We start from the raw sequence: 27,757 nt of genomic DNA on the forward strand, positions 1-27,757 counted from the left end.
GCTTTCTCGAAGCTTCGTACTTTTGGCTAGATGTTTCAATCTGACATTGGCTTAGGGAAGCTGGTGGAAGTATTTAATAGCTTCATTGAATCCCAATTAGCGTGATGGGATGAATAGTTCCCAATGGAAAGCCATAAGACAAGGCATTTTACATTTCTTTCTTATGTTCTCACACAGAGGATGAAGTGTTGCAATTGGGGGACAGAAGGGAGTCTTGGAAAAGGCCGGTAAAAAACAACAACAGGTGTCACCTGTGCAAGCTGAGGAATGAGCAAAATGGACTTCTGTACATATGATGGAATTATTATGGTGTGCTTTGATTGTGAATGGATTTTGTAACTGATTCTATCACTGTAAACTGCATAGAAGGCATTTTGAGCATATTAGTTGCATGTACATTAATAAAGAAGCTTAGTTTCTGAAGACTGGGCTTTGCAGGTTCAGATCTTTGCTCTAGAAGAGGCAGGCTCTCTGTTTATAAGATTAGCATTGCTATGCATGGTGGGGAACGCCTCCTCAGGCAGCATTGGCACCAAAAGAGATCAGCCATTTGCTCTAAAAATAAGTGCAAAGAACCATAAAGACTGAATAACTTTGGAGGGGGTAAGTAAGGCTGGCCCACACAGGAGGCAAGGTGAGACTACCACCTCAGGTGGCAGGATCCACAGGGGCAGCAGATCCAGTCTCACTGCTGCTACGGTGGCAGTGATGGCTGCATCACACTTTTTGGAGGCCAGATCTGCTGCCTCAGCAGTCATCTTTCATGCCTATAAGCAGCTTCCTGGCAAATAGGAGGCACTGCTGGTCTCCTCTCACCCCTTGGGAGGAGATGGCTGAGGCTGCCCTCTGGGGCCTCCTGGGCTCTGCGGCCACTTGGCATAGAATCATAGAATCACAGAATCACTTGGCATGATTGAAAGTGGGTCGCTTCCCCCATCTGTGATGGTCTTTGATTCCCACTTCAACCATCAGGTAAGGTGGATTTGATTCCCCTCTTGTTCCTGGGGTAGATCTTCTCCCACCACTGGTTCCCTGGTTGGGGAAGATGCCCTTTTGTAATAATAATAATAATAATAATAATAATAATAATAATAATAATAATAATAATAATAATAATTTATTACGTTCAGAGACCAGCTTGTAAAACACATAATGGGACTGCACTCCCAAAAGTAAAGCAGACATTTAAAACAATATACAGCAGTGTTTAAAAACATGCGAAACACATAAACACATAAAATCTTTGGGGAAAACTACCATAGAAAATTGGCGCAGAGTCACCCATGGGTCTGAGTATGGGGATTTTCTTGAGGGACTAATTTGTATCGGGGGATGGTTTGCGCCTACAGATCCATAGACAGAATCTGGCAACCATCCTGGTTGTCTTGCGATTTTTACCTAAAAGGAGAAGATCGAATTCGTGTTTTTCCAGGAGGTCAGCCAGCCTCTTCACCAAGTGGTCAATAGTATCTCTACGTGCCTCATTATAGAAAGGGCACCTAAAAAATAGATGTTTGGGGCTTCCTATATCCCCCAATGATGCCCTTTTGTGGTTCGCCTCAGGTGCCAAAATATATTGGGTCAGCCTTGGGGCTAAATGTGGCTCTAAGTGCACTGCTCCGTTAGAACAAAATCCTCCTGCATTGTTTTGTTTTTGTTTTTGGTAAAGAGTTGCTAGTGCATCATGCAAATAGGATTTGGATGCCCTTCAGGGTGTCAGTGATTGCACTCAGATCTCATCAGCAAGCAGAAACTTGAATCATTGACACACACTTCCCCTTGGGTGCCTTGGGATATCCTAATGATTTGGGAGTTTGAAATATAATTTTCTGTCTCGCTTCTAGTCTAATTATGAGAATGCATGGGGCAAAAACCAGCCAAGTGATATCAAACAGGGCAGGTGATGTATGGCTGCTTTTTCTGCATGGTTGATTTGAGCCCGGCCTAGCTGCATATTTAACGGCCATGGCAGGTGATGTTTGATACCTAGGAAAACTAGAGGTTTTATTTCAATATTCATGCTTTCAATAGCAGAAAAATAAAGCTAAACATTGTATGCATTTTGTGCACTTTTTACGTTAAAGTACTTGCTTTTCTGTGCATTCTCCAGTAAGATGTGCATTTTGAATGCTCTTTTTTTTGTCGTCAAATATGTATCAAAATGCTTGGCAGAACTAAGAGAAGTATGTAATCATCCTGGGATTTGCATTTTAATCTGAAAGAAAAGAAACTGGGGGTGTCATATGAATGTGCTGCAAAAGCCATACAAATTCCTACCCCATCGCTATTTCTGATGTACTCTGGAGCAGCAGCTGCATAGAATAATAGAATTGTAGAGTTGGGAGCCAATACATCATGTAGTCCAACCCCCTCACTGACATTTTCTTGAGTACTATTGAGTTTATTTCCTGAATAGGGTGGCTAGCACCATTACAAAGGACAGTCCTTCTTTTGAATATGAATTAGTGTTTATGAACATAGTCACAGGTAGGTAACCGTATACAAGATCTCAAAGCAGCTGTTTTATTACAGAGAAATTTCAGGAACAGACTGGAAAGAGAAGTTGCTGAATTGGAACTCATTACCAAGCTTAAAACCATGGAGCCACCTGGGATGAATAGAGACATCGGATTCTTATCTCATTATGCATGATCAAGCTTTCTTTAGCGCCTCAGCCCTTGCTTCCCCCCCCCCAGGACTAATTGCAGCCATCAGCAGTCGTTAACAGCCATCCACAGGTTTACCACTCCCATCAGCCCATCACCCATTCCCACCCACCCCCACCACCCTCTGTAGATATATAAGGGTCTGACACTTCTGTTTCTAGTGTATCTGAAGAAGTGTGCATGCACATGAAAGCTCATACCAAAATAAAAACTTAGTTGGTCTTTAAGGTGCTACTGAAGGAATTTTTGTATTTTGTTTATGAACATGTTAAGCAAAGTTTTGTCCTGTTTTTGGTTCACCCTGTTCCTGAAGTGCAGGTTGTGTCTAAGGCACGTTAGATGTAAGTGCAGATGCAGGAAATGTTAGCATCCGCTTGCAAAGCCCTTTCACAGAGAGCAGCCTGAATTTCCAGGAATGCTCTACTGAGAAGAACTCTATGAAATATGAATGAAAAATTGCTTTTAAGCTTTTCATATAAAATGCTGGCCTGTCAAGTCAAGGTAGAAGTGCTGGAGATCTCCCAAGGTGTATAATCTCCCTTAAATGTTTCCAATTTACACTGACACACACACACAAAACAGATAACTCAAGAAGCAAGGTTGTCTTATGGAAGAAAGGTGACTTCCTCAACATTTTAATCTCTTACGGAAAGAAGGGCTTCTGTGTGGATTTCGCATACTGTAGCACATTCTAAGTAAAATATACTGGTTGATGTCTAATCTAAGTCCTTATGTGGAATATATTAGTTTTGTATGCTTATAATATATTATACTGGTATCCAACTAAGTTCTAATTAATTAATTGCTTAATTTCAATGGATCTACTTTGCCTACAGCCCTGTATTCCCAGTAAGAATTCTCCATGGTTCTGATTATCCAGATAAACAATAAGCTAATATATTTATCTCGTTCCTGCTTCTCCCACCCACCTACCCATACCCCTGTCAACCGGCAAGTATTTTGGTGGGTTTAAATATCAAATTATCAATATCAATATCAAAAAAGCACATCATTTGAACGCACTCAACTTACATGGTGAGCTTTCTTTAATTTATTTTCTCTAGTTTGCTGCTGCTGCTGCTGCTGTTATTAAATACGAATATGTACCAATCTGTTTAGGGATAATCAAATAATTTTTTTTTAAAAAAATTAAATAGCCCCCACGTCCCTCTTGCAACAATAGGCTGCATCTGTATTGAAATTGTTTTTAGATTTTTTATTACTTTATTTTTTGTGTGTTTGTTGGTCTGGGTGGGCTTCTTTATGAAGGGTGCACGATATTGATGTTGATGATGATAAAAAATGTAGCTAACTGATCACAAGAGCAATGGTTCCACGTGGGGTGGGCTTGTTTGAAAGATTAATTTATGTAGGGTTGCACAAATGATTAATTTATGAAACGTGGAAATGACTTCTTAATTTGCTTCACCCTTGGCCTTTTTCTAAGTATAGGTATAATAGTGAGTTAAAAGATGAAGGATGTCATGCACTTGATAAAGAATGGGCAACATGGAAATTGAATTTCTTACCTTGGTTTCTAGGTTGTGCAAACACATCCATCATTGGGGCAATTTTTCTTTGCTTCACTTGAGAGCTCTCTTTTTCCCTAGAAGCAGTCAAGTGTTTTGCCTCAAATGGGTGAACGAGAGATGGGGGAGGGTGTGCCTATATCTGAAGGATTAATAGAGAACTCTTGCGCAAGCATTCAGTAAAACTAGATATATTGTAGTAAACTTCTGGTGCTTCATATACCAGTTCAGAAGCCAGGGATGATTTACTTAGTAATAATGGTTTTCTGGTCTTGGCTAGACACTGCTAGCATGTGTGAGAGGGGAAATGATCATATATTTTATTTATTTAACAAAATTTATATACCACATGATTTTAAATCAAAACTCTCAATGCATTTTAAGTACTATGCTTGATAGTCCTTCATATTTGCATACATTTCTATTTTGAACAGTGTTACTATAGGTTTTTAATATTTATATTTGTGGCAAATGCCATAAACTTTGTGTACATTGACCTTTACTATAATTCATATTTTAGAATGCCAGTGGGAATTGACAGACACATCTGATATTTATTGGAAAATCTCAAGGCCAATCATGTACCTTTGGCTAATTTCCAAATCCCATTCTTGCTTCCATAAAATATTGGTAGAAGATGAATTTTAGAAGGACGGGTTGGTAAAAATCCTACCATATGATTGCGACACAGACATTTTATACATTTATTTCTAAATCTCTTTGGCCAATAGCCAGTCGTCCCCCCCCCCGTCATCATTTATCAACAAATGCCCACATTTTCTGTGTGGTGTAGTGACAATATCATTTCTGACATTCACTCAAGAGCCACTAGTTTCCATTGATAAATTTTACTTTATTCGTTTATTTAACGGTTTCTTTTTTTCTTTAGAAATGAAATGCAAAACTGCATGCTGAAAGTTAAGAAAATACATAAAGCATAGTAAAAAAAACCCCACAAACAAACCACAGTCCACATTACTGAAACCGATAAACCAAAACTGTGTCTGTTTTTTTTTAAAGAAGCGGCATGAGAACAGGAAGACAGTGCTTCAGCTCAGCTAGCCTAGGATGTGAAATACAAATTTCTTAGCACTTTTCCTGCAGCTTTAAATAAGAGGGAGCTATATGAATCTCTCTTTGGAGGAATTTCCACACCATGCAATGCCACAGTAGGAGATTCCCAGATGACTCACATCATCCCAATTTCCACAATTTATGGTTTAATTCAAGCACTTTCCATGTTAGATGTTGCTGGACTCCAACTCCCATCACAAACAGCAAAACAGTTATAAGGTGGGCAGAAAATAACGAGTCTTGTTTTTATGAAGCACTGCACCCATAGCTGCTGTTTGATACTTAGGGTGCAATTCTGTACCCACTTACCTGAAAGGAAGCCCCACTGATCTCAGTAGGGCATCTAGCAGTGGTGAGGAACCTCTGACCCACATCTCTGACCATCTTGAACCAAGCCGCATCTATTTGCCCTAACCTGACATCCTATGCATTGTCTAGAATTGCACAGATGAGCAAATTTACACATATGGATCTGTCCTAGTGTCATTCTTGCCTAGTCACCTGCTCGTTCTTTATTCTACGAAAGAGTCTTTACCTGAATTGTATATAAGCTGCCACTGAAATATCTCTCTCACAAACCTTATTATTTTAAAGGACAGATGATGTGGTAGCACTGGGAGTTACTTTGTTAGCAGCAGGTTCATTTTTTATTTTATTTTGCTGTGCCTCCATCTCTGAATGGGTATGGAATTCCCATAAGGCTTTGCACAAATTCCATTTCTTGCCAGCCTGTGCAGGTGAACCTTTAAAAACACAAATTGCTTGGGAGATAAATGAGGATTGCTTGCTATGTTTAATTACACAGTCTTCTGTAATGTGTCTAGAACAGGCATTCATCTCGCCATGGTAATTATTCTTAGCATGCCCATCTCAGCAAGATTATGCTTTGGTAATTGGTTTTGAATCTAAGATCCATTTTATTTTAGAAGTTCTTTTCTTTAATTCTTGATATCAAGTGTTTGGGGAATGAAGAAGCAATGTACACATGATAGAAACACGGAGGTGGAGGTTTCACTTTCTTTTTAAGAATGTTGTCCAGCTGGCACTGGGCGAGGGAGCTTTGGAGAAAGGGGGAAACAGCAATTGTGGTAGCATTGTTCTTTGATAATTAGCTGGTCTAGACTGTATGATGCTATGACACTGGCTGCCATTGTGTGCTGTGCACAAACTGGAGCAAGAGAGCTCTAGAACTGGGATGAAGAACCATTTGCAGCCTAAGGGTTACACTTCATCCAGGCAAGTAGGAAACATTACCAGACTTCAAAGATACATTCCACCCAGACAAAAACACTCATAGAGGATGAAAAACAGGGTTCATTGGGGGTTTGGTCTGGGGAGAGTGGATATGGCTAAGAACTGGTGAGCGTCCTGGGGCTTGGAGAGGCTTGGAGGGCCTGAGCTTCCCCATCTCTATTCTAGAAGGAGACAGCTTGCTGGGTAAAGGATCTCAGTGAGGCCCAGGAGAAATGGAGAAGCTTATATCCACACTGCTGGCTGCTCCTTTTCCTATTCATCTGTTGGGTCATTGCTCAAATTCCTTGCAAATAGACCCTTCCTACAAATGAGATCCTTGACAAGAATGCTTCACTGCAGCTACACAACAGTCATTTCCAGATGTCCTATGGGTTCATTGCCACCTTTACTCTTGGAGGTCTGAGGGAGCTTTCCCTGATTTCCTTCCCCATTCCTGAAGCACCCTCCTTAATTTGCTGGGGTGGGGTGGTGGTCATAAGAACCCCAGAACAGCATGGGAAAGAGGAGTGGGTTCCTCAAACTTGGCCCTCTAGATGTTTTGAGACTACAACTCCCATTATCCCTGACCAAACATCTGGAGGGCCAAGTTTGGGGAAGCCTGCCTTAGCACAACATTGAAATCCTCCCAAATGAATATGCACATGCTGTTTTAGTCCAGCAGTTGGATATAGCTCAATGTGCTGTTTGGATACAACTCAATGTGCTAATCAGAGGCGTCTGTAGTTGATCAAAATTTGCAATCCTGCTTTAAGGCTTGCCAAGTCTTGTGATATGCTGGAGCTGACAGTTTGTAGAACTTTTATTGGTGAGTTTTAGAATATGATGCTTCATTGAAATGATGGATAAAATATGCATCCAATTTATTCTAACCTATAGCCATAGCCCATCAAAACTGAAGACTACTACTTAGTGAACTGAGTACATAAGTATTAGAAAGAGTGTTTGTAAGGAATGGCAACAAATTATTTACTCTCAATTAAACTCCCTGCTGATGTTCTATTTCACCCATTTATATTTATGGTTTGTGCTGTTCTTTGTTTTTTAAAACCCTCTGAACTAAAGCAATGTCTTCTCAGTTAATAACTTTAGCAAAGGGGCTAATAAATATCCAATAAATACTGTGACTGCGGGCAGTTTGAAAGTTTACCTGAGAGACTCTTGATCTTCTTCAGCTGCTGAACAGAAATGAAACTGAGACAAATTTGGCACAGCTGGTTATTTCCATCCCACAGAGGATGATGAACATTTATATTCTTTCTAGCTATGTGCTTGTGTCTGCCACAAAATTTAAAGTGGATCAGAGTAGCAACCACTCTAATTTTGGCGTTAGGAAAAATTATCATAGCTCCATATAGCTGTGTGGTGGGCAGTCACATTCTAAGCAAGCAGAAAGGATGGAGCAGCGATGGGGCCTACAAGATACCTACACTAGGTGCAGATATCTGAAGAAAAATATCTGAAGTTAAAGCAATGATACATATCTGAAGTTAAAGCTATGGTTCTCCCAGTAGTGATATATGGAAGTGAGAACTGGACCATAAAGAAGGCTGATCGCCAAAGAATTAATGCTTTTGAATTATGGTGCTGGAGGAGACTCTTGAGCAGGCATCCCCAAACTGCGGCCCTCCAGATGTTTTGGCCTACAACTCCCATGATCCCTAGCTAACAGGACCAGTGGTCAGGGAAGATGGGAATTGTAGTCCAAAACATCTGGAGGGCCGAAGTTTGGGGATGCCTGCTCTTGAGAGTCCCATGGACTGCAAGAAGATCAAACCTATCCATTCTTAAGGAAATCAGCCCTGAGTGCTCACAGGAAGGACAGAGCCTGAAGCTGCGGCTCCAATACTTTGGCCACCTCATGACAAGACTCCCTGGAAAAGACCCTGATGCTGGGAAAGATTGAGGGCACAAGGAGAAGGGGACGACAGAGGACAAGATGGTTGGACAGTGTTCTCGAAGCCACCAACATGAGTCTGACCAAACTGTGGGAGGCAGTGGAAGACAGGAGTGCCTGGCGTGCTCTGGTCCATGGGGTCACAAAGAGTCAAACACAACTAAACGACTAAACAACAACAACATCTGAAGAACAACCCCGAAGCATGAGGTATGCTTGGGGAGTTTTCTTCAGATTCCACTCTTAACATGGGGATTTCAGGGCAGGACTAGTTGTGCATTCCTTCTTGTGCTGTGCTTCACTGCCCTGCAGGTGAGTAATGCATTCAGAGGGATTTTGTTACTGGGACTAAATAATAGGAAGAAGAATGGTGGCGCCCGCCCTGTGGAACGCCCTCCCATCAGATGTCAAAGAGAAAAACAGCTACCAGATTTTTAGAAGACATCTGAAGGCAGCCCTGTTTAGGGAGGCTTTTAATGTTTAATAGATTATTTTATTTCATTTTTCTGTTGGAAGCCGCCCAGAGTGGCTGGGGAAACCCAGCCAGATGGGCGGGGTATAAATAATAAATTATTAGTAGTAGTATTAGTATTAAAGAGAACACTGAAAAAAGAGACCAATTTTTAAGACTATATGTTACTCTACAAACTGGTGATGGGATCATATATAAGGCTATAATCCTTCACAAATCCATAGATATGACATAAGAAACTTCAACCTTAGTTGTTTTATAGGGAAGGACCATAGTTCTAAAGTAGATCACCTACGGGTAGCTTTTCAGGCAGAAAGATACATGTTCGTATCCTGTCATCTCCAGGTACGGCTGGGAATGACTCTTCACCTTCTTCATTGTTTAGCTGTTTTTAGTTTGGTTTCTGTTTTTAGAATCATGGGGTTGGAAGGGACCCCAAGGTCATCTAGTTCAACCCCATGCAATGCAGATATCTCAACTAAAGCATCCGCGCCATCCAACGACCATCCAACCTCTGCTTAAAAACCTCAAATGAAGGAAAGTCCACAACGTCCCAAGGGAGCCCATTGAACAGCTCTTAACATAAGAAAGTACTTCCTGGTATTTAGTCAGAATCTCCTTTCATGTAACTTGAAGCCATTGGTTTGAGTCCTACCCACCAGAGCAGGGGGAAAAAAGCTTGCTCCATCTTCCATGTGACAGCCCTTAATATATTTGAAGATGGCTATCATATCTCTTCTCTGTCTCCTCCTTTCCAGGCTAAACATACCCAGCTCCTTCAACCATTCCTCATAAGGCTTGGTTTCCATACCCTTGATCATCTTGGTTGCCCTTTTGATTTTTGATTTTACTGATTGCTTTTTAAATACAAATTATGTTGTGCCATTGGAATTGGTACTAATGAAGCATGGACAATATTTTATTTAAATACATACATACATACATACATACATACATACATACATACATACATTTTAAGGGCACATTCCACCTAGGGAAAAGCACTGAAGAGGGCACAGAACAGAACTGATGGTGGCAGAGCCAAGAGAGTCGGTGTGACTTGGGGAGAATCCTGACTGCAGAATGGAGAAGTCTTGAGGGCTGCATTTGGCTCATAGTTCAGAGGTTCCCCACCTCTGGTGTAGACAATGCTGCATTAGATGGACCCAATGTCTGACTTTGTATGGCAACTTCCTGCATTTTTTGCATTTCCATATTTATTGTGTGTCTGTTTGGAGGAAGATCTAATAGGATGCACAGAGAAACTTTTGCTAATAGTTCTCAGAAAAAAAAAGCATCATGATCAGTACACAGGGCAAAATGCTTGTGACAGATGCACAATGTGCCACATTTGAACTCAACCTGTCTGCTGAAAAAATTGTGATACATGGATGCACCTTAATTTACAGAGAGAACAGCTATGTGTCCCATTGTAACTCTTTCCCATTTGGTCTTGGTTTTGTCCTGAACATGTGGATGCATTTGTGACATTGGCCTATGAATAATATCTAGAGAGAAGTCTATTGGAATTTTATTTATAGATGTGGCAAATAGCCAGCCCATTACCACTGTGAGGCCAGTCACAGCTGTGGGGTCTGGCAGGTATTTGATAGATCTGGGGACTAGCCAATTGCCACATCACAGAGACCTTTCAATATGATTTCATTCTGCCTTACCTCCTGCTCAATATGTACAGGTGCTTTGAGATTAAACTGTGCAAACATTCAGCACATCAAGACATAACTTTTCAAAATCAGGCTGGTTTTGTAGTCCCAGTGCTGATTCAGTACCTTATTTGTATAACAAAGCATGCATATGTGGTGCCACCAATTATAAATTGTGTGCACACATTTCTTTGATATATTTATATATTTGCTTCTTTCCAGAGGTAAGGGGAGGGAAACAGTGCAGATAGATTTCAGGGGCTGTCAAATGGTAAACATGCTAACTCACAAAAGCAGTCTTTCTTTTTTTAAAAAAATATATTTTTATTAAATATTTTGTCGTTTACAAAAATACATGCATTGTCTCTTTTCAAGTTGTGTTTTCTACAGATCAGTTTCATTTGTTGTGAGACATTAGTGTTCATTGTTAGGTCAGGAAGAAAAAAGGGGGAGGGGGAATGGTGAGTGGGGTGGGGTGGTTATGCTTCTATTCTTCTACTTAGTGTATGTGTGGGGTTTTGTGTCAGTGTCAGTTGTATGCGTTCTCTTACTATTCACTTGTTGTATTTCCTTGGTGGCGAGAGAGGTTGGGGGTGGCCTAGCGGGTGGTTGGTTGTCGTGAGATTTGTTTTTGTGTGTGAATGGGGTGTGTGTCTGTGTATTTTTGGATCAGGGTAGTCAGATGAGAATCTGCCCCATTTAAATGGAAGTAATGATTGGTAAAGCAGAAACTAGTTATAATTGGGATGTGGCAGGTTGTGATATTGAAAGCAGTAGTTGTATCATAAGCATTTAAAGAGGATTGTTTCCTAATTTTTACAATCATTTTGGCACCTCCTTAATTTCCTTAATTATCATACATCCAATCCATAATTATAGAAAAAGAATTATCTTTGGCTTTTTAATGCAACATACCATCTCCCCCCCCCTTCATTAATTTAACTTCTATATAAGCTAACAGATTGCCATAAAGGAAAACAAGAATTTCTCAAAACAGCGTCGCTAATAGCTGTATTTCAGGAAAGGCCCTCTGGTGCATGTTGAACAATAACTAGCACTCCTGCGCCACTTGCAGTTTTTAATTGAATTTCTATCCCATGGATATCATGTTGGAGCTATTCATCTGCTCCACTAAGTCTTCTGATATTAAACAAGTTCTTCCAAGTTATTATTGTAATATAAATATTGCTCAACAGTTGATTTGCATTAGAAATTCACAGCCGTGCTGGGGATAGCACTGCAGGAAGCTCTGCCCTGCCCATGTGGAAGCAAGGGAACCATATTAATAAGGATGAACTTCTGTTGTGCTTAGCAGGCATGTCAGTATTCTGCTCACTGCCACCATTTCTGCAGGAACCAAAGTGGACCAGTACTTGAACTAAAGCCAGCCCACCTTCATTTTTAAAAATTAAATATATTGATTCACATCCTTTAAACTAGAACACAAATTAGGAATTGTTAAGTCAAACAAAGCTGGCCATATTTTTACCATGTGGCAGTTTGCTATTTCAAAACCTTCAACAATGTGTTGTTTACCCTTCATGGCTTTAGCCTATCTGAACATCAGAAAGAAAAAGGAAATAAAATGATGAGGCTGTATTAAATGCCTTACATAGCTACCAACTGATAAATATGTGTTTCTGCACCTTTTGAAAAATGGACTTTCCAAAAGAGAAAACAAATTTATAACTGGACATTTGGATATTTAATATATCATTGTGAATCTTACATTATATTCAAGCTCGTTCTGCATCTGAAGTGGTTTTCATGGTAACAGACATCCATATTCCCTTTCATTTTTTAAGGTTGATCTGCCTTCTCCCATTAACAAAATGTTCATAGCATTGTGTTATAAGGGGTGACTTTTTTCATATACTGCTATAAAGGTTGTTAAAAATTGCTGAATTGTTTTTCTTCCAAATACTCCATTGAGTTTTACTGCTGGACTTAAGGCTCCCAATCCATACGACATGGCCTGTGCTATGAAAAGCTGCCTATATTGGACAGAAGTCAAAATAATTTGATGTAGATGATAATAACTTCAGAGTTAAACCACAAAAGAAGTTATTGCAATCATTTTGAGGTAGAGATCAATGTGGATTGCCCTTTGATGAATAATTTGACATTGATGTACTGCAGTTATTTTATTATGGTTAACGCACTGCTGAAGTCAAGAGTTCATATCACAAAAGACCAACATCCACTTGATAGACCATCCACTGATATCAGCTGTCTCAAGTCAATGTCTATTCCTCCCCCTTATTTCAAATTCAACATTCTGGATCTGTTGATGTCAGCTTTATCTCTTGCACACTTAGTTTTAAGCATTTTAGAGTAACATTTATGCTGCACTCCTCACCCACTTGTTTGAGAGTAAGCCCTACTGAAGAAAATGGAGCTTGCATCTGAATAAACATGTATAGGATTGACCTCTTAGCAACACTTACATCCCAGATGTTGGATGAACCATGATACTGGCTCGTCCAGTGGAACAGGACAGAACAATCCAAAGTCCCCATCTGCTTGCTGTAGGGGTGGAAGTGCCTTTCTGCCAGTGAAGAAAATCATTGCCAGCAAAGATACAGATTCGCCATAGAGGCCTCCACTACATCTGTGGGAAGCTCCAAGGGGTTAGCTCTACCACCAGTACTGTTTCCGGTATCAGGCCCCAAAATGGAGCATTTGATGGGCAAGGAGAGGCAGGGCAAAGATGGCCTTTTTTTGGAGATGCCCCAATATTGGGCCTTCCACCTATGGCAGTCTATGGTACAACTAACCTCCCTGTAATAGAAGTGTGTGTGTGTGTGTGTGTGTTGGTTTACAGAAAATTCCACACAAGGAAGATGCATAGATAGATCTTCCTATTCCCCTAGTCTCCCTTGGGACTAGGGCTGGACGATATATCGCTATATCCTCCAAAACTGTTTTGAAGTCTAGATCGTGTTATCAGTTTCATAGTTTTTGACCTGGCAATATATTGCAAATCATGATGTATGTGTGTACTATGCAAAAATAACAATGTGGGGAAAACCGTGAAGCCAGCCAATGCCTCTATATAGCTCCATCCTTGCTTCAGACATTGTAATATATCAGTACGGTATATCAGAATGTTTAGGTGGCGATATGTTGTGATGTTGAAAATCAGATATTGCCCAGAACTCCTTGGGATTGCACTGTAAGGAATATAAATCTACCTACTTCATACACCTTATTACCGTTTCCTTTGTGTTTCTTTAATATTCATATTTTTTGCGGTCAATGAAAATATCCCCCCCCCCCGTTAAATGCTTAGTATGTTTTAAGCATGTTGTTAGTTTAGTTTCACAGTTTTAATAAAACTTCAATCCATTCGTCTTCTTTAGGCATCTAAATGCCTGCCATCACATTTTATTATTTTGGTATTGTAGAAATTCATTGTAGTCATCATAGTTTAACCTTCACACATAATTCAAGCCTGGAATGTCACATTTATGTGCTCAAAGAACAGTCATCTTACTGATCAGGTCAGCAGGCAAGGATGCAGTTCTGTTTTTTTGTTTTCCCTTTTAAGAGAACATAAACCTTCATTTTCTTTGCCTGCCCAGAAATGGAGTCGGTGTCAAAGAGATAAAAAACAATAGCGCCTGGTATATCATATAAATATAGGAAAGAATGTCAGGTAACAACATGGAGATCACAGTGACAAGGTACTGGATGGATATACAGTTATAACTCAGGGATATTTTATGTTGGTTAAGAAGGGGTGGAGGAAGATCAGCTTGCTTTGGTAGGGATGAGTCAAGGTAGCAGTTAGAACATTTTGCTACATTAAACACAAGCCACAATACTTATTGTCCTGCTGAAACACACGAAGGGCCTAGATAGCTTTCAGGATCTCTTGTTTCTCCTGCTTCTGCACCAGCTCATCCTCAGCTATGGTGTTCAGATGGAAGTCCTAGTTCTTAAGGAACTTTTCATTTGTTGTCTGTGATATATGATTCAGGAGGTATGTGACACACAATTGTGTCTAGAGGCTGTATGGCCATACATGATATTGCACAGATCCCGGACTCTATGCTTTCCTCATTAGGTTACAACGCAGACATTAGTTTGGTGCGGGCAATTATTGATGGTGTCATTAAAACAAAGATCCCATTTCCATTCATCTTTTTCTTTCTCCCAGCAGCAAGAATGCCACTAAGTGTAATCACATAGGATGTTATAAAAACGACACATTTTATTGGTCTGTGCAAAGAAGAGGGATTAATACTTACAAAATCTTGGAAGTATTCTGCACAATATCTTTGTAAGATAATAACTTGCAGCAAAATTCCCCAATCATTATTTACTTCCTTGGTCTCCATTATTACTTTATGCATGAAGTAGAAGACAAACATAATTCTTTCAGATGACACTCCTCAACATACATTACTGTTGACTCATAAAAGCAGTCACAGCTTCACTGTGCTGCCCTGGTTATTGCAAAAATATGTTTAACATCAAGTAGCTTTGCAATATATACATGTGCAAGGCATAATATTGTTCTCCTTGGTTTACGCCTATTCTCCCTGCACTGCAGTTAAATCTTACCGATAGCTTGTTGATTGATTAATCATGGCTACATATTAACATGCAGCTGCCTTATGTCAGAATCGCAGACATATTAGTTATCACTCATTGGGACGGGATGCTGCTTGGGAAAAGCAAAGCACAACTCCATGCACTTGAGGCAGGAGTTATTCAAATGCAGCTAGCGCATCCGCCTGTTTATCCCATTGCCATCCAGATTAAATGGTGCCTCAAGAGCTGCCATGATGCATCATCCCAGAGGTTCCTGCAGGACCAGGATGGGAAGTGTTGTGACGTGGGGTTCGTGATTTCAGCTCTCTTGACATAATATGCTGGAGACAGTTCTCTAGTAACACTTCTTTATTAAAGCAAACAAGACTGAGCTCTGGGGAGAGGAAAAGCTACAGTGGAACCTCTGTTTATGAACACCTTGGTTTACGAATTTACGAACGCCGCGGACCCATCTGGAACGGATTAATTCACTTTCCATTACTTTCAATGGGAAAAAAATTCCTTCAGTAGCACCTTAAAGACCAACTAAGTTTTTATTTTGGTATGAGCTTTCGTGTGCATGCACACTTCGTCAGATACCAATGGGAAAGTTCGCTTCAGTTTATGAACGATTCAGTTTATGAACAGACTTCCGGAACCAATTACACCCATGCTTTGGGTTAAGTATGCTTCAGGTTGAGTACTCCGCGGACCCGTCTGGAACAGATTAATCCACTTTCCATTACTTTCAATGGGAAAGTTCACTTCAGTTTATGAACGCTTCAGTTTAAGTACTCCGCGGACTGTCTGGAGCAGATTAATCCACTTTCCATTACTTTCAATGGGAAAGTTCGCTTCAGTTTATGAATGCTTCAGTTTATGAACAGACTTCCGGAACCAATTGTGTTCATAAACCGAGGTACCACTGTACATTTATAGGGACGGGACTAGCTAGAAAGGGATACACTTTGGAGGGAACAATATCAGGCAATCACAGTGCTGCCTTTTGGAGGAAACCAATAAGACAGAGGATCCAAATACAGCAGCTTAAATGAACCAATAGCAGCTGTACCTTTTGGAAGCAAAAGGCAGTTACTTTACCCTAATGCAAATACAGACAATAGTAATACAGATATAAAATCCTTTGACTCAATACACAACAGGAAGCCTGAGCCTGATGCCCTACAAATGTCCCATCAGCTCCAGTCATTGTGGCAAGTGGTCAGGGATGCTGGAATTGTAGTCAAGCAACATCAGGAATTTCCCTTGTGACACTGAAAATAGTATTTTATTTTATTTTAAAAATGTTCAGATATCCTCTAAATCAGGCATCCCCAAACTGCGGCCCTCCAGATGTTTTGGCCTACAACTATGAGCCCTAGCTAACAGGACCAGTGGTCAGGGAAGATGGGAATTGTAGTCCAAAACATCTGGAGGGCCGAAGTTTGGGGATGCCTGCTCTAAATCGGCAGTTTCCTCTTCTTACAAATTCAGGTGTCCCCCCCCCCTTTTTTTTTTGCTGCCCAGGCAGCCATAGTGTGCTGGCACACATGGTAGTTTTTTCAAGAGGTACCAACCCCCTTTTTTAACAACAACAAAAAAGCAATTAAATCTACATAAGAACAGACGGGCTATTCTCTTCCTCCCTCTCCGCTCCCTGTTGCCAAGGTCAGTGGGAAGGAGGCAGTGGTTTGAGGGCAGTGGGCAGATTGGAATCTCTCTGCATATTTTGTTTGGATCTGAGAACTCTGATTATATTCTTTGGAGTCTTCAATGGTAGCTGTGTATGCAACTCTGCCAACCAAGCTAATGAAATCAAAACTAGGTAAATTTTCAGGCCCAAATTTCACTATAAAAATTGTCAATTGCTGTGGAATAATTGCGAGAACAGTAGCTTTCATTTACAGTATGATATTCTCTGATATATGTTTGGTATACAGCTTTCCCCTTTTTAATATTCCATTGTTTCTCCTCTGTTTTCTTTCTCTGCCATTCAGTTTCCCCACATGTTCCTCAAAGAACCCTAAGAAAAGTGCGGGTTTTATCTGAGACTTTTTGGAGAAATGCTGGAAAAAACAACAGCACATTTGCCAGATGTGGGAGGGAGAAAGACTCATTCCTTATCTCAAACACGAAGGTGTGTTAGAGTTTGGATTGGAGGTGCCTTGGTGGGTGGAACAAAGAGAGCTGGGATGAACTTGGCAGAAGGCTTAAAGAAGTTGCATTTTTCACAGATGTGGAGTCATAAAGCTTGTCTCATATCTGAAACAAACTCAACTTGTTTAGCCTGGATATCAATATATCAATATATATATATATACAGCCCAAAATCCCTCATCAGATTTGATGCACTATCCTCGGAAAACACCTTGTACTTTCCATTCCATCTTCTATGGCAATTTAGTGAATTTGCAGCCTATGTTGGTATAAGAAGAGCTCTTTGTAGAGCTGACAGTCATCTCTGGCCTTTAGTTGTTGAGGTTAGAATCCAGACAGTATAGTCTGTCAGTTGTGAACACCCTAATCCAAGACATCTCACTCTGAGGGAGTGTCATTTTCTTTAAGTTGTCATCACAGACCCGAGGCTGCCTGTTTGGGGGCTGGCCAGGGATGGAATGACTTCTCAAGTTTGGGCTGTTTTATCGATTCCAGTGTCTGACAAGTTTATTTTTCCCAGCCAAGGTGCTTTGTGTTAGATGAAGCTTTGAAACGGGTTCTGTAAAAATGACAGAGAAAGCCCTACTGAAGGGAGATTTGGCCTGATGAAAGTGAGGAGGCATTAGCAGCTTGGAAATCACTGTAGGCTCACAGCTGAGATGACAGGTTAGACAGATGCATGATTCAGCAGAACTGGAATCCAGGGACAAGCTTTTTCAAATTGGTTTCCTTGCCAAACCTAGTCACTGTTTGGTTTGTCACTGCAGCATCTCAAGAAGTGATGGACAAATTGGTCTATTTGCAGTCTGTGCCACTTTTCCCCATGGTAACATATAAGTTCATTCCATTTAAAACAACGACAACAAAAATGTGTTTAAGTATGTATTTGAATAGCTTTTTAAAATGCATTTTTGATCAAAGTATGCATCTCTGAAATATATCAACACATCTAAATATATGTCCTCTACACATTCATTTTTAAGTGCAATGTGTCAAGAACAGGTTTGGAACATCCAGGAAATGTAAAATCTGATTGGATATCAGTGTTCTGACATTAGTGCATTTGATCAGTGTATATTGGAATTTGCAAGTATCAAATTCTCCAAGCAGCCCTTCCCTTAAAATGAGCCTTTTAAAAAAATAATAATAATAATAGATGTTGACTCCCTCTCTCTGGTAATAGATTGATTGGTATCTCTGTGTAATATTACTTAAATTTCACTTGTCTAACTAAAAATAAATAAATAATTCTTAATTTTGTAGGTTTTTAAACAAATCCTTCTAATCCAAAAGGAGGCACAATTTTCTCATAATAATGTAAACAAACATATATATTCAGTTTGCATGTCAAGGCCCCAAGCCAGCCCCCCATAAGAAATAAATTCACACTGACATAGAATTTTGGTTTAAGGTTAATAGGAAAAAATTAGGCCACAACTTTATTGATGTGAGCAAATGTGAGCGGTATTGGCTTAGGCATTGGCAATATATCTGACTCCTGCCCACCTTGCAGGGAGTCATGAAAGGGTTGACCATGAAAAGAGGTAGCCACATTGGTGGAACCTGCCTGCAGCTCTCCTCGGTGTTCCCAGAGCCCTAGCCCCTCAAGCGGACTTCGGACAAGATCCAGGCCCCGGATTCCTTTAACGGAATACCCTTGGACATGGAGGGGCAGGTAATGGCCGACCTCCCCCCCCCCCACATCAATAAGCCAATGCCTAACCACCAAGCCTTACAAAGTTGTGACGATTGCTAAGAGGTAGGCGAAAACCAAGTGGCCAATGCCAATCTGCCAAATGGAAAAATTCCTACCCATCCCCTGTCCCAAGATAGGCGACCAACCAAAGTCCAAAGCAAGGCCAGAGGACACCTAAAATAAAAGGGTGGGTGGGCAGGTGTTCGGCAGCGTGAAGCAGGTGCACAGCACGCGCCGCGGTGCCGTTTATATACCCCCCCCCAGATCACCCCACTCAAAGTGATTTGTCAAGAAGGCCTGGGGTGATTGTGGTGCCACCCCGGCATGGAAGGCCTCACTCCTCCCATGTCAGGGTGGTGGTGGTGGAGCTATATTGAGGGCCTGCCCGCAACCAGGACCATCTTTTAAGATGACCCAACTTGCCAAAGACGTTAACATTTTGGCAAGGATTGAATTAATAGAAAGGAAAGGAAGAGTTGAGGTGGGGACCTTATTGGACCATGCCAATAAGGTAGAAACAACCCTCTCAGTTGCCCTGGCCAATATGGTTGGGATAGTCACATGCCTCTTTCTGTGTGTGTGTGTGTGTGTGTGTGTGTGTGTGTGTGAGAGAGAGAGAGAGAGAGAGAGAGAGAGAGAGAGAGAGAGAGAGAGAGAGAGAGAGATGGTCACTGGTTTCTTGCATACTCTATGCATCAGAAATTATGCAAATGCTCTTTTACTTTATTTATAGACTGTTCCTCACCAATGCTCTCGGAGTAGCTCACAATAAAATAGTAAAATCAGTGAAGCATAAAAATCACAATAAAAATCACAATAAAACCAGTCACAGCGAAGCAGTAAAATGAAATAAAATGAAATAAAATCCCAGCATAAAATATCAGATACTTAAAAGGCTCTGACAAATAAAATGCACCTGACAAACAAATAAGAACAGCATGGCACCAGCCACACTTCTTTGGGCTGGGAGTTCCAGAGACATTGTGACACGAAAGAAAAGACCTGTCTCCTGCCATCACCTATCTCACCTCAGAATTCGGCACAAGCAAGCCTGAGAGGCTGATTTTTAAGTCCCATAACGGACATGCATGATACTGGATCACATGTTAATGTTGCTTGCATGAGTAAAAAGAGTAGCTAGGTATTCATAGGCCAGATTAAGGCCCCACCTGCAGTATAAATGTAAATTAATAGTATAATACTGCTTTGCTTTCCTGAAGAATAATGGAAACTGTAGCTTGTTAAGGTTGCTGAGAGTTGCCAGGAGACCACCTTTCTCCACACAGCTATAGTTCTCAGGCAGTGGTTTAACAGTCAATCCCTCTTCCTAGGGAACTCTGGGAATTGTAGCTATGTGAGGGGAGGGGGTCTCTTAATAACTCTCAACACCATTAACAAGCTACAGTTTCCAGGAGTATTCGGGGGAGGTAAAAAGGTAAAGGTAAAGGAACCCTGGGCAGTTAAGTCCAGTCAAAGGCGACTATGGGGTTGCAGCGCTCATCTCGCTTTACGGGCTGAGGGAGCTGGCGTTTGCCCACAGACAGTTTTCCTGCTCATGTGGCCAGCATGACTAAACCACTACTGGCGCACGGAGGACTGGGACGAGTGCCAGAGCGCACAGAAACGCCGTTTACCTTCCTGCTGCAGCAGTACCTATTTATCTACTTGCACTGGCGTACTTTCGAACTGCTAGGTTGGCAGGAGCTGGGACAGAGCAATGGGAGCTCATCCCATCACGGGGCCTTGAATTGCTGACCTCCTGATGAGCAAGCCCAAGGGGCTTAGTGGCTTAGACCACTGTGTCACCCGTGTCCCTCAGTATTTGGGGGAAGCCATGGCTGTTTAAAGTGGTATGATACTGCTTTATATGTATAGTGCAGACAGGGCCTAACTAGGTCGTCACCTTCAAAGCAGAGCACTCAAATTGTCATATGCTGGAGTGACTTTTGCCAGCAGAGAAACATTCTTCTTACCAACTTTCAGGATTCTGAACTGAGATCTCAAGCAGCATACCCAAAGCAGTATTCACAAATCCTATTATCAATCATATCAGGCTAGATCGTGACAAATTATACAGATTGTGGTTGTAGCAAATTATTGTATGTAGATCTAGCATGTGGCCAAGATTTCTTAAACTGCTCCCCAAAGTGTCATGCAACAGGTGATCATTCCTCAGTGAGTCCCCCCATCTCCCAACCCCATGCTGTTTTTTTGCCCTACACAGGGATAGGGGAGGTTTCCAGGTGTGTTGCACAGAAGATGCAGGAGCAGGCAGATGGCCAGCTCTGGAGATAAATGAATGGGAGAAATTATGGCTGCCTTGGCTTCTGCTGCATTAAGGAATTAAAAACTTCTGGGGTTGCAAGCTGGCAACTGTAGCTGTGGCACATTGGAGACAGATATAGAACACACAGAGCCATGGGTTTTGTTTTTTTTTTTTAAAAAAAAACACACCCTGAGATAATAAAAAAGACAGAGGAGAGATAGAAAATACGAGCAAAGACACACAAAGGCATCTATCTCAGTGAGCAATTCATAATTTCCTGCATGTACACTACTCTGTCCCGAGAGGCTGATGCATCTTTTACAACACTCATTTCCCTGGCTCAGGACACAAACATTGAAAAGGCCTGTCACTGACCTTCAGTGCCCTTGCAAAAGTGAAGACTTGGAACAGATAAATTGAAGGCTATGCTAACAACATGGTATTCATATATTGGCTTTAAAATTTATACCCACCTTTCTATGCAAGGGGACATAGAGCAATTAAAGACAGAAAACAAAACCAGATGTTAAAAAAAGAAGAAGAAAAATCAAAAGTCTATGAGCAGCAGAGAGTAAAACAGCAAAAGTTGTAAAAACCAAAACCCAACACATAAAAGATTTCCCTGCAGGTTAGGTTTTCCTTTTGATGAGTTGGAGCTCTGCCTTCAGGTATTCCTTCCAGGTATTCCTCCACCTTCTCCTGTTTGTTCCTAACTCTTTCTCCTCACTTTCCTCTTCATTTGCAAGATTGCAATATAAGGTGGTGCTACTACTCAGATCCCTTTTATTGTAGGATATGTGGGGAGTCCTTCACTTACAATGAAAGGAATAAGCCTTGACTTCCATAGATGCTGATTTTGCTACAATGTTCATGATGTGGAAACCATATGTGAGCCAGTCTCTAATGGATTTGGGATGGTCCGGACCGGTGCATTGTGGTTTAACTGTTTCATAGCCTGTAAGGGCAGCTGAAGCAAACTGGAAATTTTCATTCCTCTTGCAATTTCATCGCTACGAGGTACTGGGGAGAAAGTTTACTGTGTTTTAATTTGTAAGTGCTTGTTTCCTGATAGGGGTTTGGAAGAATTGGGTGCCATTATAATTAAGGGCAAACTTGATTTATTTGTTTTTACAAAGGTCTCCTGTGTCACTTTTTAAATGTGTGCAATTCCCACGGCAGGCTCAATCCCCTTTTCCTTTACTTTTTAATCAAGTTTATACATTCAGCTATAAGTTGTGTGCATGTGGGTTTTCAATTTTTATTTTTTTGCATTTCCATCCAAGTGCTATTTTGGATTAGTATCCCCTATAGCCATTTATTAATAAGAAGCCTTTACTGATACCTAATCTCTATTTATTTTCTTTTCATAAAAGAGAATCATAGAGTTGTAGGGTCCCTCAAAGGTCATCCAGTCCTACCCTCTATGGGTGCAGAGAATTCCCTACTGCAGCATTCCTGATAGGTGACCACCTAGCTTTTGCTTAAGAACCTCAAACAAAGGAGAGTCCGTCAGCTTCCAAAGCGGTCTGCTTCATTGTTGAGCAGCTTGCACGTTCAGGGCATTCTTGCTAACATTTAATCCAAATCCTTTCACTTGTAATTTGAACCCATTCAATCAGATCCTATCCTCTGGAGCAACAAAATAACAGATTTGCTCCCTCATCTATGTGACAACTCTTCAAATGCTTGGAGATGGTTATATTACTTCTTGGCTAAGCATATCCAACCCCTTCAACCTTTCCTCAGAATACTTAAAAGGTTTAGGTAAGTATTAGAATTTACCTGAGAAATAATAAAACAGTAAAACAGCATTTCATCAAAGTTTGTTAGCATTTGGGGTGTGTGATGAGAATGAGAGAGGAACAACTGTATACCAGAAAGTGGAAATTATAAGCACTATTGCCTGGCCAGAATAACTGCTCCTAATTTTACTATGGATCAGCCACCCAGCCACCTATTTGAGTTGTTAGCCCTTTTCTAAAACTATTTTGTTATGTAGAAAAGATACACACAAATCTCTGTGGCCTTTAAAAACATGTGTTGAAATCTTTCACAATTCTATTCACTTGTAGTTTATTCCCTTTGCATTTCTTTTTTTTAAAAAAAAAACATTGTTTGATACTTGGAGAAAACAGTAGTAGCATGATGGGGTGTGATGCAGACAGAATTAATATGATCATAATTAATATCAAGTCCCTAGCTAATCGAAGTGTCGGGGGAGTTCGGGGGCTGAAGATGTATCTGTTACGTTGTTTGAAACTTCTTAGTTTTTGAAAGCAACAAATGATTGCAATGATAATAATAAATACTGAAACCCAGTCTGTGCATCTGGTTTGCTTATTTTTCCATTTCTGCATTGTAAAATGTACTTGTTAAATACTGCAAGATGCTAAGAAGAAAGAGGATAGTGGAAATGTTAGGTTTTTCTCTAGGTCCCCACAGGCCATTTTTGCAAGGCTGGAGCTGGCCAATATTTCAGTAGAAAAGATCTATGTCCGATTAAAGTTACTAAGAGCCAGACTTCCTCTCTACCTTTTCCTTAAAATAGTGAGAAAAATTATGAATAACTGAAATGGCATTTTTTCAGAAGTAAACATAACTGCTGGGAAAATAGAAAATGTCCAATTATTAACTGATTATTATATTATTTGTTTGAAAACATATTGGAATAAGTAGGCATAGACTTTTTTTTGGGGGGGGGACAATCATTTTTGGTGTTGCAGCCTCAACCCTCTGGAGCAGATTTGGGGAGAGTCTGGAGGATGGGAGGGGAAATTCTTTTGTGCAAGTGGAAATCCTTGCACTAGCAGGATCACTTTATTGGATAATGAATTTAGCAGGAATGGTATGGCTCACTTGTGGCATCGTGGTTTCCAATTTCAGGTAGACTGAACAAAAGGAAGGTCAAAACCCAAAGCCAGTGTGACACATTAAAACTAATGCACCCACCATTGTTTTTCACATTCATTTTTGTTTTCATATTCACTTTACGATAAAATAAATGTAAAATGAATAGGGTATATTTTTGTTTATTTTTTCATTGATCCCTAGATGATGATGTATTGTAAAGTCAAATCCGAGTGAGGGCAATGATCTCTGCCTTCACTCTCAGTGGGGAATCCTTGTTGCCCTATTAACAGACTTTCTGGACATTTGGACATAATGGAAGGAGGGACATTTTTTTCAGGAAGGATATATGTGACCCCCCCCCCATTTCTATTTTTTTATTTTGAAAACTGCACCACCCTTTCTAGTTTAGCACTGTAAATTAGCATTACCACTCATTGGCTCTCTCTCACACATACCCACAACTACACCCTAACTATTAAATGACTTTCTATACCTCTTCTCTTTGATAATAGGAGTTTGGATGCTTCAGAGCCTAAGCCCTGCTGGTGGGGTTAGGTTAGGAGTTACATTAGTGCTCATGCTATTTCCATTACAAAGCATTTAGGGATATTCATCCATTAAGAGCTGCCTGACCCTATGAATCTGCAAGTTCTGGATGTCTCCTGCTGTGCATTTAATTGCTCCAACATTACCAGTATTCAGCTATATACATCAGGGAACTCTAATTCCAAGACCTGCTTTAAGAGGAGGTCACTTGTCAGCAATAAGCCTGCTCTTGGTACCAAGATAGATATGAAGGAGCTTTGGATCTTGACCAAATGCTCTTAAATTTGTGGTTTCTCAAGTTGTCTTGGCCCATTTTAAGATTAAAAGCCAATTGCAGGAATTGGCAAAGGACGTGATAGCACAGAGCTGGTCAGTGGTATTGATTTATACCTCCCATCTTATGGATCCCACGATCAATTGACCTTGTAATCTGACTTAGAAGAGTGGGTGTAACTTTTTTTTCTTTTCCCTGAACAAGCAATGTGTACCTAAATTATGTGTTCCTAATGCAGCAAGAAATTAACATTAATGCTTGCTGTCTGCTACAGTGCAGCAAGAACGGTGAAACAAATATGGCAGGGGTAGCTAACAAGGTACCCTCCAAATGTTTTGGTCTACTGTTCCTATCATTCCCTGACCACTGTTGGCTGGAACTGAGGGCTGTTGTGGCCCACAACACGTGGAAGGCACTTCTTTGGTTACCCCTGAAATGTAGAGTCATCTGGGAACTCATAGAAATGGGGGAAGAAAGTAGTGAAACAGTATGCCAACAAGTATTCTGATGTATAGTGGTTTTAAGAAACACATTACAGAGATATTGAACCACAATTCAGCTAGCAGAAGTCTGTGATCTGTCTATAAATCATCCATGACAGATTCTCCAGAATCTTTCCTTTTCAGATGCTACATTTTTGGTTCACTCTCAGATCTTCCCGAAACATGCAGTCATATATCAACATAATGAGCAAACTGGGCAATTGTTGTTAATGGCTGACAGACACATCTGTGATGGCAGTGCCTATCAAAAGGGGGGGGGGCATTTGTGGTCCAGGAATTATGGTGAACTAAGTATTTTGCAATAATTCCTCTTGCTTCCTGCCATATTGGATAATAAAAGAGTAGTGGTGGCTAGTGCCTATTCAGACTGGTGGGACGGAAGGCAGAGAAGCCAGCAGTAAGTGGTGCCAGAGCCAAAGAAAGTCATAGACAAATAATCCTCATCTTTGTCCTCATCTTCCTCCATGCTTTCATTCTTCAATGGTAACACTGAGACAAAGGAAGAGGAAGCTCACTTTCAGTGCCATCCCTTGGACTGGTTGTAAGAAAGAAGGCAGTAAGTTGGGGGCTTCCCAAGGGTAGCCTGAGGTTGGTGGCACCATGCCTAAGGACGGTGAAGAATTTTGACTCACTTTTAAATTAGTTTGCTTGTAACAGAATTCGCACTTCCGAAACAACATGCGATCACAAACACAGCCATCTTCCATTGAAGTTCTCCAGACAAGTAATGTGTACCAAAATGCATATACTAGGGTGAAGTGCATATATGAGTGAAATTAAGGTACAAAACCCCTTTATATTATGATAAATTGCCTTGCAAAAATGTGTGTATTCACAGTAAAATGTTGACAAATTTTCACGAGGACTTCTTTTAAATAAATAAAAAAATCAAGTGATTGTGGAAATGTGAAGAACTGAACTTAACCCTGAAATAGTGAGAAGCTGAAATTGACAGATTTGCCCATGCCTAGCAGTGTCCCAATGGACCCCCTTAATGGGCCAACCTCCACTGTAGAATATTGAGAACATATATTCCTCAAGATGCATTTGCAACATTTACAGCTTTATTTGTTTATTTCTTTACACGCGCAAACTTACCCTCTCTTTGTATTCTCAAAGAAGAAGGGTGGAAAAGAGATAAGGTATAAAGGAGGAAGCTCTTGGAGATATAATCTACACTTGCAAACGGGGAATGCCACCTCCAGATCATGTGTTGTATCTTTCAGGCTTTCAGCCAATACCTCTCTTCCCAGAGAGGGGAAAAAATGCGCCTGGCACTAAGTCAGCTACTTTAATCTTAATATACTAGAGATACCAATTTGACCGATCTGTGGGGATGATTTTGGTCTCTGCCACTTTTGCCTTCAGATTTATCTCTACCTCTGACTTCATGTTTCCGTTTGCTTCACGATCTTAACTTTGATGTATATCCTACATTTGTTTTAAGTGATGGTCCTTGCTCTTTATGGATGTGCTATCTGAAGGTGTCTGTGAGTGAACATGACTGTGTGTGTAGTGAGTCTCATGTTATTACTCATACAATTTTATCACGGCATACTTTTAAAAGTGAGGACCATATCGAAAGTGACATCCAGCACAATCTGACATCGTATGGAAAGCGAAGACAGTGAAAATGGCTAGACTTCTGTGAGAAGCCTTAAATCTTAAACCCAGTTAATATATGACTTGGTTCAGTCTCCCATGTGCCCCTATTTTCTCAACTAACACATGAGATATTCCACATGGAGGCTTGCATGTGCACCGATGAGATTCATATAGCCTGTCCTCCCCCTTTTGTGCCAGGAAAGAGACCGTGAATCATAGCATCACACATTATGGGGCTTGCTTGAAGTGCCTATGACACCTGCTAAATTGGGAATATGGGGGAGAGGAAACAGCCTGCTTGAGTGACATCACAACCATGGATAATGGATGAGCCTATACTCAGTTTTTTTTCTGTTTGCAGTCCAAAGACTACATTGAGGCTGCATAGTACCATACATTTAAAGCACATTTTAAGCACATAGCTTACTAAAAACAATGTTGTGAACTGTAGTTTACCCCCTTACAAAGCTGCAGCGCCCAGCACCCTTAACAAACTACAGTTTCCAGTATTCTTTGGGGAAGCAATGTGCTTCAAATCTTTAAATCAGATTCAGAATCAGCTCATCATTTATCAGTTGGTTTACGCAAAGAAAACTCGCTGTACAGGATCTGCCTAGTGACCTAACCAGTCTAAGTGTTCTAAGAACACCAATGTTAAATAAACAAAAAGTTTCAAAGAGAAAAATTCAAACTAATGCAATAATGTATCTTTTCAGCAATATAAATAAATAGCTTGCAATGCAGTCTTGATACTAGCTATCATTATGC

The 27,757-nt window shown here is 40.6% G+C and overlaps 1 protein-coding gene across 1 annotated transcript in view; it reads left to right on the forward strand.

The window, feature by feature from the left end:
• The window catches only part of SORCS3 (sortilin related VPS10 domain containing receptor 3), a 420,615-nt gene that overhangs the window by 160,579 nt on the left and 232,279 nt on the right, over positions 1 to 27,757 (forward strand). The gene's annotated exons all lie outside the window — the stretch shown is intronic.

The sequence above is a fragment of the Zootoca vivipara genome, chromosome 5 (assembly GCF_963506605.1).
Source record: "Zootoca vivipara chromosome 5, rZooViv1.1, whole genome shotgun sequence".
Taxonomy (NCBI): domain Eukaryota; kingdom Metazoa; phylum Chordata; class Lepidosauria; order Squamata; family Lacertidae; genus Zootoca; species Zootoca vivipara.